This window comes from Suricata suricatta, chromosome 5, assembly GCF_006229205.1.
Source record: "Suricata suricatta isolate VVHF042 chromosome 5, meerkat_22Aug2017_6uvM2_HiC, whole genome shotgun sequence".
NCBI lineage: Eukaryota > Metazoa > Chordata > Mammalia > Carnivora > Herpestidae > Suricata > Suricata suricatta.
Genome location: NC_043704.1, coordinates 75,753,042 through 75,762,014, shown reverse-complemented (window position 1 = coordinate 75,762,014; position 8,973 = coordinate 75,753,042). Strand labels below are relative to the sequence as shown.

At 38.4% G+C, this 8,973-nt stretch overlaps 1 pseudogene; it reads right to left on the bottom strand.

Moving 5' to 3' along the window:
- Window positions 1–1,016: 1,016 nt before the first annotated feature.
- Window positions 1,017–2,129, bottom strand: LOC115291181 (annotated as a pseudogene).
- Between the last annotated feature and the right edge of the window lie 6,844 nt (window positions 2,130–8,973).

Genomic DNA, 8,973 nt, shown 5'->3' with positions numbered 1-8,973 from the left:
CCATTTTTAATTAAATTCTTTGGGTTTTTGTTGAATGGTATACATTCTTTATATATTTTGGATACCAATACTTTATTAGATATGTCATGTGCAAATATTTTTTCACATTCAGTAGGTTGTCTATTAGTTTTGTTGCTTGTTCCCTTTCCTGTGCAGAAGCTTTTTTACTTTGATGTAGTCCCAATAGTCACTTTTGTTTCTCTTTCTTTTGTTGCAAGAGACATATCTAGAGGGTGCCTGGGTGGCTCAGGTCATGATCTCATGGTTCATGGGTTCAAGCCCTACGTCAGGCTCTGTGGTGACAGATAGCTCAGAGCCTGGAGCCTGTCTTCAGATTCTGTGTCTCCCTCTCTCTCTGACCATCTCTTGCTCACACTGTCTGTCTGTCTGTCTCTCTCTCTGTCTATCTCTCTCTCTCTCTTTCAAACTTAAACATTAAAAAAATTAAGACACTTATCTAGAAAAATGGTGCTATGGCCAGGGTCAGATAAATTACTACCTATATTTTCTTCTAAGAGTTTTATGGTTTCAGCTCTCACATTTAGGTCTTTAATCCATTCAGAGTGTATTTTTGTGTATAGGATGAGAAAGTGACCTTTGACTATATAATTGTGGGTATATTTCTGGGCTTTCTAATTTGATCCATGTGTCTATTTTTGTGTTAGTTCCATACTATTTTTATTACTACAGCTTTGTAGAATATCTCGAAATCTGAGATTGTGATACCTCCAGTTTTGTTCTACCTTTTCAAGATTGATTTGGCTATTTGGTAGTTTTATGGTTCCATACAAATTTTAGGATTGTTTGTTCTAATTCTGGGAAAAATGGTGTTTTGATAGAGATTGCATTAAATGTGTAGATTGCTTTGGGTAGTATAGGATCTTTTTTGCCTGGGTACAGTATACTTTATTTCATGGTGCATGACCTATTTCGTGGTGCATGACAAGGTAGGGCTCCCCAAGTCCCTCCCCTTCTCCAAGAGGTCTGGGATGGAAACTCTAGAGGTTGCGAGATTCTCAGTGTGTTGGAGATGAGTTGGGGCGAAGACTCCCCAGCAGCTGAGGGCCTCTCTCTTCCTTTTGCTCTCTCTGGGGCTGATGATCTAGGGGACTCTTACTCCTTGGAGGCCAGTTGTTGTAGCCAAATCCATTATCATATTAGAAAATGAGCTTGGGAAAGTGGTTGTTGAGAGCAATGCCAGCCCAGCATCAAAGGTGGAAGAGTGGATGTCATTGTTACAGTCACAGAAGACAACCTGGTGCTCAGTGTAGCGCAGGATGCCCTTGAGGAGGCCTTCTGATGCCTGTTTTACCACCTTCTTGATGTCACTGTATTGGGCAGCTTTCTCCAGGCAGCAGGTTAGATCCATGAGTGAGTGCCTGGAAGATTATGCCAGTGAGCTTCCCATTCAGATCAGGGATGACCTTCCCTACAGCCTTGGTGGTGTCAGTAGAAGCAGGGATGATGTTCTGGGCAGCCCTTCTGCCATCAAACAAGAGCTTCCCAGAGAGACTGTCCACTGTCTTCTGGGTGGCACTGATGGCATGGACTGTGGTCATGGGTCCCTGCGTGATGCCAGAGTTGTCATGGCTGACCTTGGTCAGAAGAGCCAAGCAGTTGGTGGTACATGAGGCATTACTGACAATCTTGAGGGAATTGTCATACTTTTCATGGTTCATGCCCATCACAAACATGGGGACATCAGCAGAAGGGGCGGAGATAATGACTGTTTTGGCCCCACACTTTAAGTGATCTCCATCCTTTTCCACAGTGGTGAAGACCCCAGTGGATTCCACAACATATTTAGCACTAGCATCATCCCATTTGATGTTGGCAGAGTCTCACTCCTAGAAGATAGAGATGGGCTTTCCATTGATGACAAGTTTCCCACTCTCAGCCTTAACTGTGCCACTGAATTTGGTGTGTGTGGACTGATACTGGAACATATATTCAATGTATATAAGGTCAATGAAGAGGTCATTGATAGTGACAATATCCACAGAGTTAAAAGCAGCCCTGTTAACCAAGCATCCAATACGGCCAAATCCATTTACCTTCATCATTGTGTGTCTGGGACATGGCTGGCACTGTACCAGGAGATGTGGCTATCTGTCAAATGGGGAAGAGCATACAGCCTTGTTAGTATAAACACTTAAACAATATTTGTTCACCCCATCCATGAGCATGGAGTATCTTTCCATTTGTTTCTGTGATCTTCAATTTCTTTCATCAATGTTTATAGGTTTCAGAGTACAGGTCTTTAACCTCTTTGGTTAAGTTAGTTCTATGTATTTTATTATTTTGGTGCAATCACAAATGGAATTGTTTTCTTAATTTCTCCTTATGCTACTTCATTCTTAGTATATAGAAAAATGACATATTTCTATACATTTATTTTGTATTTTGTGACCTTACTGAATATATTTATTAGTTCTAGTAGTTTGTTTTTGGTGGAGGTTCTAGGGTTTTCCATGTACAGTATTTGCAAATACTTCCTTACCAATTTTGATACCTTTTATATCTTTTTTGTGCTCTGATTACTGTGGCCAGGACATCCAATACTACATTGAATAAAATTTTGAGAGAGGATATCCATATCTTGTTCCTGATCCTAAAGGAAAAGCCTGAAAATTTTCACCATTGAGGGTGATATTAGTTGTGAGTTTTTCATATATGGGCTTTAATATGTTGAAGTATATTCCTTCTAAATTTATTTTGTTGAGGGTTTGTATCATGAATGGATATTGTTATTTGTCAAGTGCTTTTTCTGCATCTATTGAAATGGTCATATCGTTCTTATCCTTTCTTATGTTGATATGATACATAATGTTGATTGATTAGCTACTATTGACCCACCTTTGCATCCCAAGAATAAATCCCACTATATTATGATGAATTATTTTTTAAAAATATTTTTGGATTCATTTTTCTAATGATTGTTGAGGATTTTTGCATCTAAGTTCTTTAGAGAGTGTGACCTGTAGTTCGCTCTCTCGCTCTCTCGCTCTGAGTAGGGGCATGCATTTATCTGGTTTTGGTATCAAGGTAATGCTGGCCTCCTCACAGAATGAATTTGGAAGTTTTCCTTCATTTTCTATTTGTATAATAGTTTGAGAAAAATAAGTATTAATTTGATAGTATTCACCTCTGAAGCCATCTGGTCCTAGACTTTTGTTTGTTGGGAGTTTTTTTTATTATTGATTCAATTTCATTGCTGGTAATCAGTCTGTTCAAATTTTCTATTTTTTAAAAGGTTTATTTATTTTTATAAGAGAGAAAGAGTGCAAGCAGGGGAAAGGCAGAGAGAAAGAGACCAAGAATCCAAAGCAGGATCCACACTGACAGCAGAGAGACCGATGTGGGGTTTGAAACCCAAGAACAGTGAGATCATGACCTGAGCCAAAGTCAGACACTTAACCAACTGAGCCACCAAGGTCCCTTAAATTTTCTCTTTCTTCTTGATTCAGTTTTGAGAAAGTTATATGTTTCTAGAAATTTATCCATTCGATCTAAGTTGTCCAATTTGTTGGCATGTAATTTTTCAAAATATTCTCTTATAAGCCTTTGTATTTCTTTGATGTTGGTTGTTCTTTCTCTTCTTTCATTTCTGAATTGTTTGAGTTCTCTCTCAATCTCTCTCTCTCTCTTTTATGAGTCTGGATAAAAGTTTGTCAATTTTGTTGATCTTCTCAAAGAACTGGCTCCTGGTTTCATTGATCTATTCTATTGATTTTTTTAGTTCCTGTTTTATGTATTTCTGCTCTAATCTTTATTTTTTCCTTCCTTCTACTGGTTTTGGATTTTGTTTGTTAATTTTTTTTTCTAGATCCTTTTCCAGATTTTTTAAGTTGTTTGAGATTTTCTTTGCTTCTTGATATGGGCCTGTATTGCTATAAACCTCCCTCTTACAACAGATTTTTCTGCATCCCAAAGATTTTGGACCATTGTATTTTCATTTTCATTTGTCTCCATGTATTTTTTCATTTCCTCTTTTTTTTTTAAGAGAGAGAAGTGGGGAGGGGCAAATGTAGAGAGAGAGAATTTAAGCAGGCCCCATGCCCATCATGATGCCCGAGGTGGAGCTCCATCTCACAATTGTGAGATCATGACCTGAGCCTAATCAAGAGTCAGAAGCTTACCCATCTGAGCCACCCAGGTCCCTCTCATTTCCTTTTGATTTTTTTGTTGACCCATTCATTATTTAATGACATGTTGTTTAATCTACATATATTTGTGGTCTTTCTACATTTCTTCTGTGATTGACTTCTAGTTTTATAGCATTGTGATCAAAAAGATGCATGGTATGACTTAAATCTTTTTAAATTTTTGTGACCTAATATGTGATCTACCTTGGAGAATGTGCACTTGAAAGTAGTGTAGTATTCTGCTGTTTTAAGATGGAATGCGCTGAATACATTTGTTCGATCCACCTGGTCCAATATGTCATTCAAAGCCACTTTCCTTGTTGGTTTTTTGTTTGGATCGTCTATCCATTGATATAAGTGGGGTGTTACAGTCCCCTATCAATTGTATACCTATCGATTACTTCATTTATAGCTATTTTCAGAATTTTCAGAACTTTGAATATATCATACCACTCTCTTCTGAACTGCAGAGTTTCTGCTGAAAAATCAGTTCAAGGTCTTATGGAGTTTCACTTGCATGTAACTTTCTTTTATCTTGCTGCTTTTAACATTCTGTTTTTATCACTACTTTTTGCCATTTTAATTACTATATATCTTGGTGTGGACCTCCTTGGATTAATTATGTTGAAGGCCCTCTGTGCCTCCTAGATCTGGATATCTGTTTTTATCTTTAAATTTGGGAAGTTTCCAGCTATTATTTCTTCAAGTATATTTTCTATCACCTCGTCTCTCCCTTTTCCTTCTAAGATCCCTATAATGCAAATGTTATTACACTTGATGGTGTCACTGGTTTCCTTTAGTCTAGTTTCACTTTTTCTTTTTCTTTTTTCTTTTTCCTGTTCAACTTGATTGTTGTCCACTATTCTAGTCTCCAGGTGGCTGATCCATTCATCTGCTTCCTCTGTTCTACTATTTTTTCCATCTAATGTGTTTTTTAGTTTTAGTTATTGAGCTCTTCATCTCTGATTAGTTCTTTTTTATATTGTCTATTTCCTTGTTGAGGATTTCAATGAGGTCCTTCATTCTTTTCTCAAGTCCAGTGAGTATCCTTATGACTGCTACTTTAAATTCTCTTTCAAGCATATTAGTTAGCTCCATTTCTTTTAGCTCTCTTGCTGTGATTTTGGCCTTTCATTGTATTCCTCTATCTCCTCATTTTGTCTAACTCTTTGTGTCTGTTACTCTGTGTTAGGAAAGTCAGCCACATCTGCTCTTGAAAGTAGCAGTCTTATGAAGGAGAGCTCTTGCAGTGGCTACAGGACAATGTCCCCTGTTCAGCAGAACCTGAGGCTTCAGGGGAATGTTTCCTCTGTGTTTTGGATGAGCCGTGTTTACCTTCAGTTTAGTCATCTGCAATGGTTCTGTTTGGCTGTGTGGGCAGGGTTTTGTTCCTGAGCTGTAAATGAGCCAGCTGGGGCCATATTGGGCTTTAGTTGGGTCAGATCAGACATTTTTCAGAGCTGTAGTAGTATGAAACTGCGGGGTGTTCTCCCTGTGTTGTTTCCTGAGAACTTTCATTGCTGGAAGGGACCTGCAGTCATACCAGATATCTGCCACTAGCCCACTGCTGGAGCCACATTTGGATTGGTGTGTGTGGTTATCTTTCCTATCCCAATGCAAGAGTCACTCTGGAGTGTTGTTAGCCCCTGTCAGTGCTGCTTGCACACTGCTGGGCTTGTGACATCATTTTACATGGACTCAGGCCAGAGGCATGTTGTTGAGGTGTCTGCAGGATAAGGCAGGGGCATGACACCTGTGCCAGCAAGGTCCGTGACCATCAACTGTGAGAGGGGTCCTGCAGGTGCCTAGAAAACTGCTGAGGCTAGGCTGCAAGGGGTGGTACATTGGAGAGTGCAGGGGAGGGGCATGGTGTTAGCAAGCGAGGTGGAGAGTTTTCATGTTGTACTGGTTCTCATGGGTATCCTTGTATCTGGCCAACTGGGAGAAGAGAGATGGCACCAATCAGCTGATTTGTTCTTCGGGGAGTCTTCCTAAAATCCCTGTCCATCCAGCATAAGCTTCAAGATTAGTAAACAAATCTCCCTCCAGTATGCCCCAGGCATTTTTTTTCAAACTGCTGCTTCTGTGCTTTATCTTAGCAGGCTCTTTTTTGTCTCTTTAAGGGCTGGGAATCAGTTTCCCCTTGCCTTCTGGCTCTCCCGTAGAAGAGCCCACTGGTTTCTAAATGCTCAAGTTAAGCTCCACTGATTGTAAGAACTTGCAGTGTTAAGCCCCTATGGTTTTCAAAGCCAAGCGTTAGGAGACTCCTCTTTCCAGTGTAGGTCTCCCATGCCCGAGTGCTGGTGTGAGCTTTGCTCTTCTCCTTTCTCGGTGATTGCAATGTACCTCCCTCCAGCAGTTCAGGTAGGTTCCTGACTGTGTTTCTACCCTTCCTACCCTCTTGAATATGGTCTCTTCTCTACATTTAGTTATGGAGAGTCTATCCTATCAGTCTTTATATTGTTTTATAAGTTATTTACACTGATGTGAGTGTTAGCTAGGTGTATCTGTGGCACAGGATGGGCTTTAGGATCCTCCTACTACTCTCCCATCGTCCCTGGAAGACCTCTCGCGTTTATAGCAATTATTGAATTATTCTGAGGTCATTCATCTTATTGCCTTTGAACAAAAGCTCTTTGCAGGTGTTATTCTTAACCTCACGGTATGTGTATTTGTGATGCTTTTCAAAGTGTTTGCACATAGTAATTTTCACATCTGTGGGACACATGAATAAATTCATGGAACAACCTCATATGGGGAAACATTTTTGCTATGTGCTTTTATATGTGCCTTGTGTGATGTGTAGAACTACTTCATTTTTCAGATGGGGAAAGTGAGACGGACATAGGGAGGTGACTGTCTTCTTACTTTTTTTTCATGTTCCATTTTTCTTTCCACATAACCACAGTAATATTTCAAGAAGGGAAAAAATATTTGAGCAGTGATGGTCATTCACGATTCATTTCTATTCCCCATTTCTTTTCATCTCATTAAGATAACTTTAAGATAAGATTATCAAATATGTTTAACTTTTCAAAGCATGATTTTCTTGTCATTTTCACAGAATAAAAAAAAAGTAAATCAGAATGAAAGTAGATTCAATCTTCTATTTCAGTTTATTTTGGGTCAACTTAAGATACTTTATCAAATATGTATATTTTAACTAAAGATTACATTCAACTGAAGGCTTTCTTAAGTTATTCATTGGCATAAACACCAGCATTGCAGAACTAGCATTTTGCACATCAACTATTAAAATAAAATTTAATTATTTTGAACAGATACATCTAATGTCTTCTGCACATTCTATATTTATGTAAACATAATTTTTTCAGAAATAATATTTGTAATTTTAAATGAAATGTTTATTTAAGAAAAATGTTCAATGACAATATTTGAACAAGGATATGCAATATGTTCAGCCTCTACTTTCATCTATATCCTTTCCCTTGTGTATAAAGGTATAGCAGCAAATGATATAGTGATATAGTATTTTGGAGGGGTTTTGCTCATTATTTTTGCACACACTGTGTAATGAGCCAAAAGTTATTACAATCCCTTCCTCCCTTTCTTTACTTTATCATAAAGATAGCAAAGAGGCTTTAGAACCACTTAGAAAGCTTATTAGATCACAAAATCCTGATTCAGTGGGTCTGGGATTGAGAGAAGAATTTCCATTTCTATTATGATCTTAAGTGATCATGTCGATGCTGGTCTAGGGACCACAAACTAAGGACCACTGCTTCACAACTGAGACTCATAAGCTACATTTACTTACCTCAGTGTCTATACATACCTTAATGGGGAGTAAGTTATACTGTAATAATAATTACCTAATATAAGTGGCTGAAAAAACAAAGAACCATCTCTCAACTCAGTATTCATGGAGAGTCATTGTGAACTCATGGGTTCTCACTTCAGTAACCAGACATATATAGCTGTTATATGGAGTCTTCTGCAGGCAGTAACAGAGGGGGAAAAAGTGACAACTTGTACATTTTGACCTTAAAAGTATAGCTCAGAAATAACACATATCATTTTACTTAAATTTCCTTGACCAATGTAAGTGACTTGACAATATCTGAAGGACAGGGGAGCTGAGAGGGAGGTACTTAGAAAGAAATGAACCTGAATGGTAGCAAACAGCTATAAGGTCCATTCTAGCCAAAATGATGTTATAGCAAGTCACTGAGTGAGTGCTTCCAGAAGAGGATAGACTTGGGGAAATGCCCCTCCTGAATCCCACCCTCTTCAACATACACTTTTTTTTTAAACTTGAATGTAGATGTGATATGGAGATACAGCACCCATATTGAGGTCAGAAGGATCAGTAAACTAGAGCCTACCAGCCAAACCTGACTCATCATCTGTTTTTGTAAACAAAGCTTTATTGGAACACAGTCACACTTATTTATTTTTCTATTGTCTATGGTTACTTTCACACTACAAAGACAAAGTTAAGTAGTGGCAACAGAGACCTTATAGGGCCAGAAGCCTAAAATATTTCCTAGCCTTGTACAGAAAATGTTTTTCAACTCCTATACTAAGGATTACAGAACATAAAGATAAAGAGAACTTGGATCCTTGATGACATTCTTGACCCCTATACTACTGTAGATTTCCTTTTCTAGAGTTTCTGTTTTGTTTTTAAACAAGAAAACATTAAGCCATATTTATTCAGTCCAGGCTAGCAGGATTCATGACCCACAACCGAAAGCATTCTTAACTACTCTATCCCTACAGATATCCTGAGATGCTGGAACACTAGGCATTATCCAAGTTTTCAGATGGTAAACAGACCCACAGGTAAAAGGATTTGCCTAAGCTC